The sequence below is a fragment of the Parambassis ranga genome, chromosome 5, assembly GCF_900634625.1.
Source record: "Parambassis ranga chromosome 5, fParRan2.1, whole genome shotgun sequence".
In the NCBI taxonomy this organism is placed as follows: domain Eukaryota; kingdom Metazoa; phylum Chordata; class Actinopteri; family Ambassidae; genus Parambassis; species Parambassis ranga.
Genome location: NC_041026.1, coordinates 7692362 through 7707405, shown reverse-complemented (window position 1 = coordinate 7707405; position 15044 = coordinate 7692362). Strand labels below are relative to the sequence as shown.

Genomic DNA, 15044 nt, shown 5'->3' with positions numbered 1-15044 from the left:
TTCTGTATTCATTGGATGTTGAAGGAATGTTGGACCTCGCATGTGTCCATTCATACGTCCACTGACGTCCTTCAACTCCCTGAATGTCACATCTGAGGGTGATCGTCTCACCAATGAATATCTGAGGCCAGCTGTGCTGCAGAGTGACACTGGGAACTGTTCACATAGAAACATCCAGTCAGTCAGCAGAAAGTGTGATAACCTTAAATATTTCTCATCATATTGATCTTTTTAACAGCAGAACTCTGTAACAAAGTGCTGTGCTTTGGTGTCCCAGTATTTACTCTGATTACATTTTATGTTGACATCATTTTATTTCATTCAATAAATTCCAGTGATTGTTTTTCATTAGTCCAACAGCTCAACATTGTTAATATTCCTCTGTCCACTTCTGAAGAGAGACAGACAGGTTGACTCCACAAAAACCAACTTTAAGGGGAAGAAATGCAACAAAAGCTTCTGATTTAAAACATGGAGCTCAGTGGTGCTGAGGAAGAGGAAGTATTAACACAGTAACAAGCAACATTAATATAACTGAGGTGCAATTTGGATCAGTCCTGTCTAAAAATGAAGAAAGTAAAGTTCTGATTTTTCAGCATCATCAGAGCAGGAGGAGCTTCTGACATGTAATCAATGTTTTTTGTTTCTGTTGGTAACAAAATGTCTTTCTTCATTACTGACAAACACATGAACCATTTGAAACGTTCATGTTGTTTCATTTCAGAACTAATTATTAAACTCACCAGTTGCCTTAATGGTGACTTTACTGCTGATATATGTGAAGAACACTGGAACTCCTCTTCCTCCTCTTCCTCCTCTTCCTCCATAGCACTCATAGATTCCTCCTTCTGAAACACTGACAGTGTCTGATTGATCATTTATTGGTTGAGTTCTAGAATACTCTGATCCATCTCTGTACCAGTAGTACTTCCACCCTGAAGAGATGTCTACAGAGCAGGTCAGTGTTACGCTGCCCCCTGCTGGTATGACTGTATTGTCTGCTCTTAGTGAGGCCCGAGGTTTATCTGCTGTGAGGAAGAAAAAATGAAACAGTCAGTAAAAAACAGTCAAACAGTAAATAGTAAATGGTTAGAGTATGAATTACTGCAGAAATCTTTGCACTTCATTCTTTTCAGACACTGTTGTGAAAACAGGAAGACATGCAGCACAATACTTAGTGTGTATTTAGTAGCACTTAAATTGTTGGTTAGATTTGATCTAATTCAGCACTTTTATATGGATTAAAGATGATCAGCTTACCTGATACAGTCAATCTGAGGGCTTCACTCCACTCTGTTATTAACTCGTTGCTTCTACCCCGACAGCTGTATTCTACACTGTTTGACTCTGTAATTGTGATGGATTCACTGTACATTGAATGAAGGTCTAACTCGTCTCGTCTCCATTCATACGTCCACTGAGTTCCTTCAGCTCCCTGAATGTCACATCTGAGGGTGATCCTCTCACCAGAGAATATCTCAGTCCAGCCTTCTTCCAGGATCACAGAGGCCTTCATGGAACCTGTTCAAATCAAAAACACCCAGTTTGAATACAAAAGAGATTAAACACCAACATGTTATTTGTTTTAGTACTAAACTCTATGATAATTATGTGAATGCATGTTGTGCTGTGGTACATCTTAAAGTAACCACTGTCACCATGCAGTCAGCATCATAGTCTGGATTAACTCTCAATACAGACAAAAGGAAAAAGAGTGAGATTAGCTGAGGCAGACAGATGTCTGATGCAATGTTTTTCTTATAAAGTTAAGAGAATTATTTTTTTTCTCCAAATCAACCTTCCACATTAAACAACATCCTCTTTCACACTGAGACTATGCTGTACATTCTACTAAAGCTGTTGTCTTGTTTACAACAAACAAACAAAACTTCAATGTGGTTTCAGAGAGCATGCAGACAGAATTAGAAGTGTGATGTAGTGTCACAGTGTGTCTAGTTCAGTGTCCTGTCTCACAGATCTGTCATTTATTATTCACAGTGACTACAACAATATCCTGAGGTTCTGCCTGCAGACCTGCAGCTTTAAAGACTTTAAGGCAAGAACAAAAAATACAAAAAAGACACACTGCTTGTCAGCTCACACAATAATACACAAAGAGAGAGATAATTTGCACCGTTGTAAATGTCTGTACCTGGGACTGGATCAGTATTGTCTCAATGAGCATTAACGGTTGATTTATTAGTCTCATTAGCGTGCTTCAAGTTAGGATCTATTGAGATGAACACTAAAGTCAATAAACTCTTGAGTTAAAATATGTTTACAACACATTGGTCCCTGTAATGTAGTCACATCCTTTTCAGCACTAATGATCTAACATACAACATAATATAAAACACTGAGAAGTTGATAAACAGGAGATAAATACTTTGTGTAATATACAAATGAAGAGAAAAATAAAGACAAAGTATAATTTGTCACCTTCAGTGTGTCCGTAGAGGAGTGTGCTGAACACTGAAATAAAGATTAAAACCTCATCAGACATCATCAAACCAAAAGAAAGTGATCAATCACAACATTAAAACACTATATATACACAATGTAGATGTGTGGAGCCAAATCCAGCAGAACTTCAGTGTAAAACAGAGACATATCAGCAGCCGACGTTCATAAAGACACCAGTCTGCTCAGAAACACTCTTCAGAAACAACAAGTCAGAAATGTACTTACAGAATAAGTCCAGCACACAGAGCAAAGTGTGCCCCATCCTCACATCCAGCACAACTGAACAAAGTGTTCTATCTATTCATCATTATAATGCTGAAGGCAGAAGTGACGTGTCATTAAAAGGTGTGATCAGAATGCATAGAGTATAGACTCTTCCTTCCCCTTTCCCCAAACTTTAGACAGCAGCTCTGACCACAGCAGTTTCACATGGTTATATTTCCTGTCCTCTTCACACATATGAACATGTTTCTCTTGTCAACATCTTGAGTTTAGAGCAATAAAACTTTGCAGTACAATAAATAAAAGGCATCATTTAACCTGAGAGTAGAATCTACAGATAACAAGCTAACTGCAGTGTCTACCAAGGTAACATGACTAAACACTAAGAAATATGAAGACATCAGACATCAATGTTTCTTCTAGCTGCTGCTGTCAGGCCTGTAACACTTGTGTTCTAAGTGCTATTCTTCCTCTTTTCAGTAATTTACACACAAGAAAACATGATGTGGTTGGTCTTTAGTGCACAGATGGCACAGTTAAGCCTGCTATCTGTCTACAATGCAGCAGTATGTCACTGTTTGTAGAACAGCAGTCCAACTTTATTCAATTTATGACTTTATCATGTGTCAGTGTGTAATTAAAAAATCAGTCTCACCATTGTTCTTTCTGTAGAAACACACAGAGATCAGGAGAATAAAGAGGACTATTCCAGTGATTGGTCCAATGATCAATAGTACAGGAAGTGAAGAGTACTAGTCTGTGTTGTTACTGTGTTGTATGTGTAGGATTGACTGTTAATTTATCTATCCTTAAGGTCGAGTTGGCATGATTCTAGTGTCCACTGACATGTTCAACAAACACTGGAGGGGTCATGACACATTTTCCATTTGTGGTCTTGGTGTGCCCTCTAGTGGTGTGAAGGTGCTGTGCATCGTGTTCAGCAGTGCACTATGAGTACCTTGATGAAATATGTGAACACATCTCAGCCCCTCTGACCTGGTGGTGGCTCGGTTGGTAGAGCTCCTGCTGTGAACGTTGCGATTTCCCATCATTTCATTTCATTTCAACTCGGACTTCAATGGAACACAGAGACCAACAGCAAAAGTGAGTAAGCTGGCTAGCTGAGGTGTTTTTATCATCTGACAACAGTCACATTAATGTAGAAAAATAACAGCTGAATTCATCCGAACAGCCTGCTCCCAGCCACAGGGGGCAGTCTTCTGTCTGCACTCACACCCACACTCTAAATATTGCTGCTCTTATTAATATTATTATTATGGATTCTCTTCCTGTCACTTGTTGACACAACACAGCACTGACATGATCAGGCAGCATGTGTGCTACCCAGCAGGCCTTTACTGCCAAGGATCAAAGTGACCTTTGACCCCCACAGGAACACAAACATTTCTGCCAAAGGTAAAGTGATAAAAAGCAACAACTCTACCACTGTTACCATGACACCACCATCTATTCCTGACTTAGTTCCTCATTTAGTGGCAGATAAAGAGATATATGTTTCTGCATAGAGCTGTTCCTTTCTGCTGTATTTTTATATGTCTGCACACAAGATATGACAACAGGAGACAAAGGACAGCCACGACACACTCAGCTGTTTGAAGATGATACATGTGGACAGTTTTTAGTGTTTTGTCTTTTTCTGAATATTTGCTGTAAAGGCTGAAAAGTTAGAAGTGTTTTACTTAGAAAGAAAAAAGAGGTCAAAGGAAAAGATCAGTGCTGCACTTTCAGCAGTAATACACATCATGACTTTGTCCACATGGTGGAGCCATTGGGTCAAATGAAACACAGCTTGGAGCCACTGACAGAGTAAGATGAAGCACAGAGGACTCACAGAGCAGCTTCATTCAATGTTTCAGACTTTAATGATGCAGAAGATGAGAAAGAAGAGTTCACTCTGTGAAACAGAGTTCTGCTAAAAGCATCCTTTGCATAACACATTCAACCTGCTCTGATTAAAGAGACAGCCCAGCTCCTGTTTACTTGTCACTTCATTCTTTAAGCAGCGTTACAGCCAGAGATGAGATAAGAAGACATGAAGTGAGACTCAGATTCTTCAGCTTATAGATGAGACGGACACACAGCTCACAGCTCAGGGGTCCTCTTGACACAGATTGATGGCATCTCAGTTTCAAAACACCCATTACCTGTAGGTACCAAAAACATGTCAGGTAGTCTTTATATATAGATATACAGTCATTCATGAAGTGATGGATGTTTCAGGCTTTCAGAGGACATTTTAATGACATACTTCCATAGTTCATATATGCACAGTCCTGGTTGCCCCCGCCATTATCAGGCTCTCCAGGGCACCACTTCTTATATTCAAAAGTTGTTCCATCGCTCCAGTACCAGAGTCCCTCCTTGAAAATAGACACACATTATATATAACAGGACTATGTCAGCAGACCAAACTGGTAACTGGTCAGTTGTGTACCTGCAGACTGTCAGAGCCTCCAATCCAAGCATGTCCATTTGTGTAAGTGGCCTGATATACCACGTTCTGAAGGTGCTTATACTCAGCATCACTGTGCACAGATGCCAGGTTAGCACCCTTGTACAGTTTTTCTGCAGTGGAGATCAACAGACCTTCATGTTTAAGTGCACCAAAGCAGAGTGACAGTGATCAAAGTGAGTCCAAACCCCTCTTAGTACCTGAGCCTCAGCATAGGTCATGGATTTGGGCTCATAGATGTAACATTTGCCATTGAACTCAGTCCATCCAGTGGTACAACTTGCAGATGTATTGACACCTTGAGGGTCTTCCAACGACAAAAAAACACAGTGGGGATGAAGATTATCACCAGAGTGTGTAAACATGTGGGGAAAATCATGGAAACTTGTGTACTAACCTGCTGAACTGAGTGTCTCTGTCTCATTCAGGGCAGTTCCATCTTTAAGGACAGTTCAACAGAGCAGATGAAACATCTGAAGGCTGCACACAGACAGAGATGATGACAGTGTCATACTCACTAGCAGCAGTGGTCAGAGCCATCACTGCACACAGGAGTGCAGACACAGTCAGCAGTTTCATGGTGATGTTTCAATGTTCAGACGTCTCCTAGAAAAAAGTATTTCTCATATTAATGTCTCTGCAGGAAACAGACGGCCTGCAGTGACTGACAGTTCATTCAACAGAGAAGTTTGTAACAGACCTGATGAAGAATGATCTGCTCCTCTTCCTCCTCACAGTCAGTCTGTAGAGTCAGAACAGTGATGAGCATGTCTTATATACTTGTTACAAGGAACTAAAAACTCACATCCGTGTTCCCTTTATGGTCAGAGGTGGAACAGCCAATCAGAGCTGACTGCATGTCACCTCTCAGTTTCATCACAGGACGTTCTTGACTTATTTACCATTATTTTTGGCTATAATCCAGGTAGCCAGGTCTGCCTCCTGTTGTTGGAAAATGGCCACCTCCCACGGAGAGTGTGCATCCAGTTTGACCTGCTGGATTCAACAGAAAGCCCTGAAGAAGAACGCCCTGACCTCTTTGCTGTGTCTGATACCACTGAAGCTTGGAGCCAGATCAGCTTTGGAACATGAACGTTTGGCTGCATGGCACATCTTCATTGGCACCCTGGGGATCCTCCAGGGTCAGAACAGGAAGGCAGGGCTAAAGGCCCGCCACAGTCCAAACTGGCTATTCCCAAAGTCACAGTTAGCGCCACCACAGTTCCAAAGTAAAAACACTCCAATGACTCAATAGAAAATCCCTCAGGCTCAGAGGGTATAAGTTCCAGGGAGGGAGCTGGAGCTGGCGCCTTGGCCGAGGCTGGGGAAGCGGCCCAGGCAGGGAGCGCCGGATCCTGCCGGTGGATGTTCAACCTCACAGCTCAGAGTTACTGAGGCTCCAGGACTCAGCCATGATGGAGACACAGTGAGGACAGGTCGGGGTTTAACTGTTGGAAAGAGATGACATTAAAATCTCTGAACTATATTAAATTATTTAGAAAACATCCAACTCATCCTTAACTAAAATCCAGCTCTGAGGTGACTTCTTTCACACAGTTCACACAGCCAAGAATAACAGAATTAGTTCTTCCTCATTCATACCTGTGAGATCACATGTTGGTTACATCATGCTAACAGTTTGACCTACGTCTGCATCCGTTCTCACACTGCAGCTGTGGCTCAGAGCACTATGACATGGTCCAGAATAGTAATATATCCATATAAAGACAAACAATGAGCTGTAAGGGGGATTCTGCTGATCAAAACTCACACCACTGCAAAGGTTATGACCACAGAGCACGAACACTTCCTGTACACAGTCTGCATATACAAAGTAACCATGATATCAGAGACCACAGGTATCAACCATCTTGCACATTTTCCACACATTTAATTTTACACCCTGTGAAAGACCCCCACATACAACAGCAGAAAAGGCGACAATGACCACAGACAACAGCAGGGCTGATGTCACCCACTGGCTTTTAGACATTGAAGCAATACATTTAATGCAGAGTTTTTAACCCAGCAGGCCAGCAGGGGGAGCCACAGTCCACCACAGAACTACCAATGATATGAGAATCAGAGCTGATGCAGGGTGAAGAATAAAATAAAATGTAAAAACCAACTGTTACACTGACAAATCCAAACATGCATGCTGTGTTACTGCTGCACAATCACCAAGACCTGTTCCTCCAGCACAGACAACAGACCAACACTTTCACATATATGTACACAAACCCCACAGAAACATATTAAAAATACAATTACACCAGAAACACTGGAGACATGAACTTTAATGTAAATCTGACCAAATTTCAACAAAAATATATTTTAAACTCTCATAATCTATTTTCAGTGAGAACAGCTGATAAAATGTGATCCTTGAAAATAGATCATGGATTATTAGATATATGCAATAACTGCTGGTGTCACTGCTAAAAAAGCTGTGCTGATACATGAGGATACATTCAGAGCTTAACACAAAAGATAACAGATGTAAATAATAATAATGATGCAGTACATGGACAGTAGAAGAGGCATGTGTTTTTAGGACAGTATTCAGAGCATGAAGTATATCAATATCAAATAAATGTACAAGGTTCAGATTGACAGATTCCCAAAACCAAACAGCTTCTGTTTGGTTCTGTTCGTCTCTGCACAGCCCTGTAAGAGAAGCACAAAGACAGAACATGGTTTATCACAGTCATCCATCATGTGGCACTTTGTGGAGAATAAATCACTCACAGTATGAATCCTACATGGCAGCATGAGCTCCGAGAGCTGCTCCTGCTCTGATTTCAGAATAAACTGCTGCATCAGCAGCTGCAGGAGCTGATGTTCCTGTGAATGGAGGCCTGATTCATTTAGAACTGTAATCTGATCATTCAACATGATGTTGTTCTTAACCAGCAGTGTCCATTTATACAAAGACTGACTGTGTGTCACGGCTTTAAGTCTTTAAACATGACGTAACCTGTGGATGCATACATGTAAATACTGCACAATAACAACAATGGCAGCTGAATGCAGACTTTACTGTACCTGTTTTATTCTTGGCCTTTCCTTTCTTGTGGTGGATGATCTGAGAATACAGCAGATTATCTGCAGCAGGAGCTGATGGTGGAGCACACGTAATGTGTGAGAACATGAACAGTTCAGCTTCATGTTATATCTGTCTGTCTGCAGCACGGGATTATTCCATCTCAAACTTTTAGGAACACCCGAACCTCACACAGACCATGTGGAAGATTTGACTCTCTGCTGCCATCTACTGGTGATATGATGTAACTAACAGCATGCTGACCCAATAATTACCTGCAGTGTGGTGCTATGACGACACATTTCAACACAAACAAGACTGTTGTAGGCGACTGTACCTGCTGTCTTCACTTCAGAGTAAACACACCCCTCCTCTTCCTCATGTGTCCTCTCTGTTAAGACGATATTTGACATTAAAAAAACTAAATCTTTCTTTACTATCCTCTCATTTTCTACACTGCATGTATTTGGAGTACTCACTCTTCTTTCCAAACTTCTTCAGCTCAACTACAGAGTATGTGACATCTTGGGGTCCACTTGCTTCTGTAATATACACACATCTATATTTAGAGAGTTTTATTCCAAACCTTAATGTGAGCTGAATGAAGAAAAGTTAAATAAAAGCCACATTAGTATTTAATAAGTGCTGACCATTGAGAGGAGAGCAGTGTTCATTCGTACTGACTTCCTGATTTCTGTTGGAGCCCTGACTGCTGCTCTCTGACTGGAACAGCCTGTAAAATAACACATACAGTACATTTAATACAGAAACATGAAAGCACTGATGCATGTTGAAGAAAAGTTTAGAGATGAGTGCTGCACTAACCTGATAAAGCAGGAATCTGTGAAAAAAGACATTTGTTGTTACATGGTTTTATAATGTAAAACTATTCTGCTGTCATTCTGTGTCACATTTAAAGTTTATAGTAAATAAATGATGCATCAGAAAAAAAAGGTCTGACCTTTGGACTGTCTGTAGTGATACAGTAAGAGCACAATGACAAAGAATAATATGATTCCACACAGCAGTCCAACAATTAATGGCACTGAGGATGAGGAGCTTTCAGGTCTGGATACAACTATTAGAAATAATAAACATACATTAATACACTTATATTGGACTTGGTGTCATTAGTACAGACAATAATCAAAACAACATTACCGTAATATACCAAAAAAGGAGCATCAAACATCTTTACTCACCTTTCACTGACATCCAGCTCTGAGGTGACTTCTTTCCTGAATGTTCACACCTGTAGAAACCTTCATGTGACTCTGACACTGCAGAGATCTTCAGCTCCCCTCTGGTATCACTTTGAACAAGTTTGTCATTGTGATAGAAAAACACATTGGAAAGTTTGTTTCGTCCTCTCAGTCTGCAGCCAAGAATAACAGAGTCTCCTTCAGTCACACTATTGACAGGACTCTCCAGGACAATGTCTGTATCTGTGAGACAGTCAGAGGACATCAGTCAGAGATCAGTCAGTGAGGTGGAGGTTAGTGTATAGTAAGAACTCACCTACCATGTACAGAGATGTTGACTGTGTTGCTGAACTCTCCTGATGCAGACTCACACCAGTACACACCAGTATCAGACTGTGATGTGTTGCTGTTACATGTGGATCCAGTCATTGTTCCCCAGTTAGAACAGGATGACAGACGTCCTTCATCAGAGAACTTCCTCACTCTCCACTCAGCAGAGTTTCCCTCACAGGTCAGTGAGACAGACTCAGAGGTGAAGTGTTGGACTCTGTCAGGATTCACTGTGAGAGACGCTGCTGGATGAAAACCTGAAAAACAAAACATGTCAAAGGAACAAAGTAAGAACACAAAAATGACACGATGAAAAAATGACACACAACCAGCTCATTCTGATTCTCTCAATAAACAGAGGAATCACAGTGACAGAATAAATTCTTCTCACTGAGAGGACAGAATCAAACTGACCTGCAGACCAGACAAACTTTGGGTCACTGTAATCAGAGTGATACTCTGGGTCTCCTCTTCCAGCTCTGCACACATATGCTGCTGTGTGTGTCTGTCCATGAATGATGTAGGAATCCTGTGCAGTCCCATCAGTGCTACCAGGCAGCAGCTCATAGCTGTAAGACCAAGAGTTCTTTGACAGACCAGGAACAGCTTTATACCAGTAGAACCTCCATCCTGCAGGTGGATGTTCAACCTCACAGCTCAGAGTTACTGAGGCTCCAGGACTCAGCCATGATGGAGACACAGTGAGGACAGGTCGGGGTTTAACTGTTGGAAAGAGATTAAAAAATATCTCAGTGAAGAAAGACAATAAAAAGTGAATTATAACAAAAATAATTCAAAGTACAGTCAGGTTTATGAACATTAAAACACATTTGGCTGACAGTTTTAACAAGTGTGGCATTAACTATTCAGGAATTATAGTGCGCACAGACACAACCTTGTCCAGACTTCGTTGTCAGGACATTCATTGACATAAAGCATTTGATCACAAAATCCTTCACTATGACCAAAAACAAGTCTGAACCCCTCAAAGAGTCTTTTGAAAGAATCTAAAAGATGACAAAATGTTTCATTTTTCAATATTTAAACCTGAGAGTACTTTAAGGAAACTTTTATGATCTCTTAGATGAAATATGATATTACTTACTGGCAGATACAGCTAAGGTGAAAGCATTACTCCACTCTGTTGAGGAGAACTTGTCCACTCTCTGTTTACCTCTGCACCAGTACTGTCCACGACTGGAATCAGATGCAGTGATAACCCAGAGTTCACCGTGTCTTTGAATTTGTTGTGAGCTGCCTGTTCTCCATTCTAACTCTCACTCAGTGTCTCCTCCATTCTGGATCTGACATCTCAGAGTTATCTTCTCTCCTCTGAATATCTGAGTCCAGCTGGGCTGCTGTGTGATCACAGCTTTATGGGAAACTGTTTCCAACAAACACACAATGTGGATAAAAACAAGAATTTAACCAACAGATAAAAACACATCATCATCAGGAGTTACAGTGATGTTAATTATGAATGGAAGTGATTTTATTTCAGAACAAAGACCCTTCATTCACCTCTTTTCTCCACTGTGACAGCACCACTGTACTCTGTGTAGTAAACATGGTCTCCTCCTCTTCCTCCTCTTCCTCCTCTGCACTGATAGATTCCTCCTTCTGAAACACTGACAGTCTTACTTGATGTTTCACTTGTTATTATCTGAGCTTCAGAAGACTCTGAGGTACGTCTGTACCAGTAGTACTTCCACCCTGAAGACACGTCCACAGAGCAGGTCAGTGTTACGCTGCCCCCTGCTGGTATGACTGTCTTGTCTGCTCTCAGTGAGGCCCGAGGTTTATATGCTGTGAGGTTTGTAGAGAAAAATAAAACAAGTCAAAAATTAGAGTATGAATGAGTAAAGAAAATCTGTTACATCATGACCCTTTAATCAGTTATGAATAAAATCAGTTCCAGCAAAGATTCATTACAAACAGGAACCAAAAAGGAAGGTTTGTAAACACTGATATTGTCATGAAACTTCAATCACTTAAGTGAAGAGAAGGAACTGGAACTGTGCAGAACATTAAGTTAGTCTGATATTCTTTGACACTGTGAGATGTTTTACTGGATTAAAATCGTTTTGTTGGTTTTAGTTACATTTACATGAAAACATAACAGAACATGAGACTGTATTCTGGATAACAGATGTCCATCTTACATGATACAGTCAATGTGAAGGCTTCACTCCACTTTGTTGTGGATAAATTCTCTTTCCTGCCCCGACATCTGTATTCTCCACTGTCAGCAGAGGAAGCTCTGTTGATTCTGTATTCATTGGATGTTGAAGGAATGTTGGACCACTCATGTGTCCATTCATATGTCCACTGACGTCCTTCAACTCCCTGAATGTCACATCTGAGGGTGATCGTCTCATCAATGAATATCTGAGGCCAGCTGTGCTGCAGAGTGACTCTGGGAACTGTTTACATAGAAACATCCAGTCAGTCAGCAGAAAGTGTGATAACCTTAAATATTTCCTTTCATATTGATCTTTTTAACAGCTGAACTCTGTAACAAAGTGCTGTGGTTTGGTGTCCCAGTATTTACTCTGATTACATTTTATGTTGACATCATTTTATTTCATTCAATAAATTCCAGTGATTGTTTTTCATTAGTCCAACAGCTCAACATTGTTAATATTCCTCTGTCCACTTCTGAAGAGAGACAGACAGGTTTACTCCGCAAAAAACAACTTTAAGGGGAAGAAATGCAACAAAAGCTTCTGATTTAAAACATGGAGCTCAGTGGTGCTGAGGAAGAGGAAGTATTAACACAGTAACAAGCAACATTAATATAACTGAGGTTCAATTTGGATCAGTCCTGTCTAAAAATGAAGAAAGTAAAGTTCTGATTTTTCAGCATCATCAGAGCAGGAGGAGCTTCTGACATGTAATCAATGTTTTTTGTTTCTGTTGGTAACAAAATGTCTCTTTTCTTCATTACTGACAAACACATGAAACATTTGAAAAGTTCATGTTGTTTCATTTCAGAACTAATTATTAAACTCACCAGTTTCCTTAATGGTGACTTCACTGCTAAGTGCTGTCATGTACTCTGGGTCTCCTCTTCCTCCAATGCACTGATAGATTCCTCCTTCTGAAACACTGACAGTGTCTGATTGATCATTTATTGGTTGACCTACAGAATACACTGAGGTACGTCTGATCCAGTAGTACTTCCACCCTGAAGAGACGTCCACAGAGCAGGTCAGTGCTACGCTGCCCCCTGCTGGTATGACTGTCTTGTCTGCTCTCAGTGAGGCCCGAGGTTTATCTGCAGTGAGGTTTGTAGAGAAAAATAAAACAAGTTAATTTTTGGATGAATTACTGCAGGAAAATCTTTTCGGACACATTGTTGTGAAAACAGGAAGATATGTAGCACATGAGGTGATGTATGTTTCAGTAGAACTTTAACTGTTGTTCTTTAGATTATGTCTAATTCAGCACTTTGATTTGGATGAAAGGTGAACAGTTACCTGATACAGTCAATCTGAGGGCTTCACTCCACTCTGTTGAGGAAAATGTGTCCCTACTACCCAGGCATCTGTATTCTCCACTGTCAGACTCAGTAACTTTGATCCAGATTTTGTTGGATGTGGGATAAATGTTGAACTTGTCTGGTTTCCATTCATACGTCCACTGAGTTCCTTCAGCTCCCTGAATGTCACATCTGAGGGTGATCGTCTCACCAGAGAATATCTCAGTCCAGCTGTGTTCCAGGATCACAGAGGGCTTCATGGAACCTGTTCAAATCAAAAACACCCAGTTAGAATACAAAAGAGATTAAACACAAACATGTTATTTGTTTTAGTACTAAACTCTATGATAATTATGTGAATGCATGTTGTGCTGTGGTACAACTTTAAAATAACCACTGTCACCATGCAGTCCGCATCATAGTCTGGATTAACTCTCAATACAGACAAAATGAACAAGAGTGAGCCCCTCTGAGCTGGTTGGGGAAGAAGAAGGAACAACACCACATCAGGAAGGCCCTGCAAACCTGTGGCTACCCAAAGTGGGCACTCATCAAAGCCACAAAAACAAGACCCCCCAACAAAAAGAAGAAGGACAACAACCGGTGGAGAAAGAACATTTCCATTCCATATGTATCAGGAGTATCAGAGAAACTCCGCAGGATCTTCAACAACCATGACATCCCGGTCCATTTCAAACCTATGACAACACTGAGACAGAGACTGGTTCACCCGAAGGACAAGATTCCCAGGGAGAAACACAGCAATGTGATATATGCAGTCCAGTGCAGTGAGGAATGCTCTGATCTGTACATTGGAGAAACTAAACAACCACTCCACAGAAGAATGGCTCAGCACAGGAGAGCCACCTCCTCAGGACAAGACTCAGCTGTTCACCTCCACCTCAAAGACAAAGGACACTCCTTTGAGGACAACAATGTTCACATTTTAGACAGGGAGGAAATGTGGTATGAAAGAGGAGTCAAGGAAGCCATCTATGTTAAGCTGGTAAAACCTTCCCTTAACAGAGGTGGTGGCCTCAGACATCATCTTTCTACCACATACAATGCAGTGATTCCATCCATTCCCAGGAAGTTTGCACATACTCACAGTAAGAACAAAGGGCTGTCAACCAGTCCCCATCCGGCAGTTTCATAGTCGTTAGCCAGTCGTTAGATACACCTGGCCCAGTCAGCCAGAACATCACAGGTAAGTATGGAAACATTTAGTGCTATTGTTTATTTAAGTTTTACCCAGACCCACCCACTGAGGTCTGTAACCACATATAAACCATGTTTCCCCACCAAACAGTTAGAACTGATGAAGCTGCTTGGATGAGCAGCGAAACGTCTTCAAGAAAACTCTACAAGTCCAGACGCCTTGCTTCAATCTTCTCTACGTATGATGACCTGGATGACTGAGAATCTTCATCAACAAGAAAAATAAAGACGAAAGTATAATTTGTCACCTTCAGTGTGTCCGTAGAGGAGTGTGCTGAACACTGAAATAAAGATTAAAACCTCATCAGACATCATCAAACCAAAAGAAAGTGATCAATCACAACATTAAAACACTATATATACACAATGTAGATGTGTGGAGCCAAATCCAGCAGTACTTCAGTGTAAAACAGAGACATATCAGCAGCCGACGTTCATAAAGACACCAGTCTGCTCAGAAACACTCTTCAGGAACAAGTCAGAAATGTACTTACAGAATAAGTCCAGCACACAGAGCAAAGTGTGCCCCATCCTCACATCCAGCACAACTGAACAAAGTGTTCTATCTATTCATAATTATAATGCTGAAGACAGAAGTGACGTTTCTTTAAA

The 15044-nt window shown here is 40.9% G+C and overlaps 4 long non-coding RNA genes across 5 annotated transcripts; all 4 read right to left on the bottom strand.

Annotated features, from left to right (window-relative positions):
• Window positions 1–907: 907 nt before the first annotated feature.
• LOC114436700 (uncharacterized) lies at window positions 908–11515 on the bottom strand. Of its 2 annotated transcripts, none has more exons than XR_003670720.1 (3): window positions 11255–11515; window positions 10839–11117; window positions 908–1028 (listed from the first exon to the last, which is right to left on the bottom strand). It is a non-coding gene; the product is annotated as an uncharacterized LOC114436700 (long non-coding RNA). The 2 variants fall into 2 exon arrangements; XR_003670721.1 differs by lacking the exon at window positions 908–1028 and adding an exon at window positions 10417–10456.
• LOC114436714 (uncharacterized) lies at window positions 1508–2816 on the bottom strand. Its single transcript, XR_003670734.1, has 3 exons — window positions 2689–2816; window positions 2440–2472; window positions 1508–1521 (listed from the first exon to the last, which is right to left on the bottom strand). It is a non-coding gene; the product is annotated as an uncharacterized LOC114436714 (long non-coding RNA).
• LOC114436680 (uncharacterized) lies at window positions 5528–5924 on the bottom strand. Its single transcript, XR_003670700.1, has 3 exons — window positions 5859–5924; window positions 5677–5761; window positions 5528–5597 (listed from the first exon to the last, which is right to left on the bottom strand). It is a non-coding gene; the product is annotated as an uncharacterized LOC114436680 (long non-coding RNA).
• Window positions 7944–9211, bottom strand: LOC114436683 (uncharacterized). Its single transcript, XR_003670703.1, has 7 exons — window positions 9163–9211; window positions 9027–9042; window positions 8852–8934; window positions 8681–8743; window positions 8539–8592; window positions 8204–8275; window positions 7944–8002 (listed from the first exon to the last, which is right to left on the bottom strand). It is a non-coding gene; the product is annotated as an uncharacterized LOC114436683 (long non-coding RNA).
• Window positions 11516–15044: the final 3529 nt, after the last annotated feature.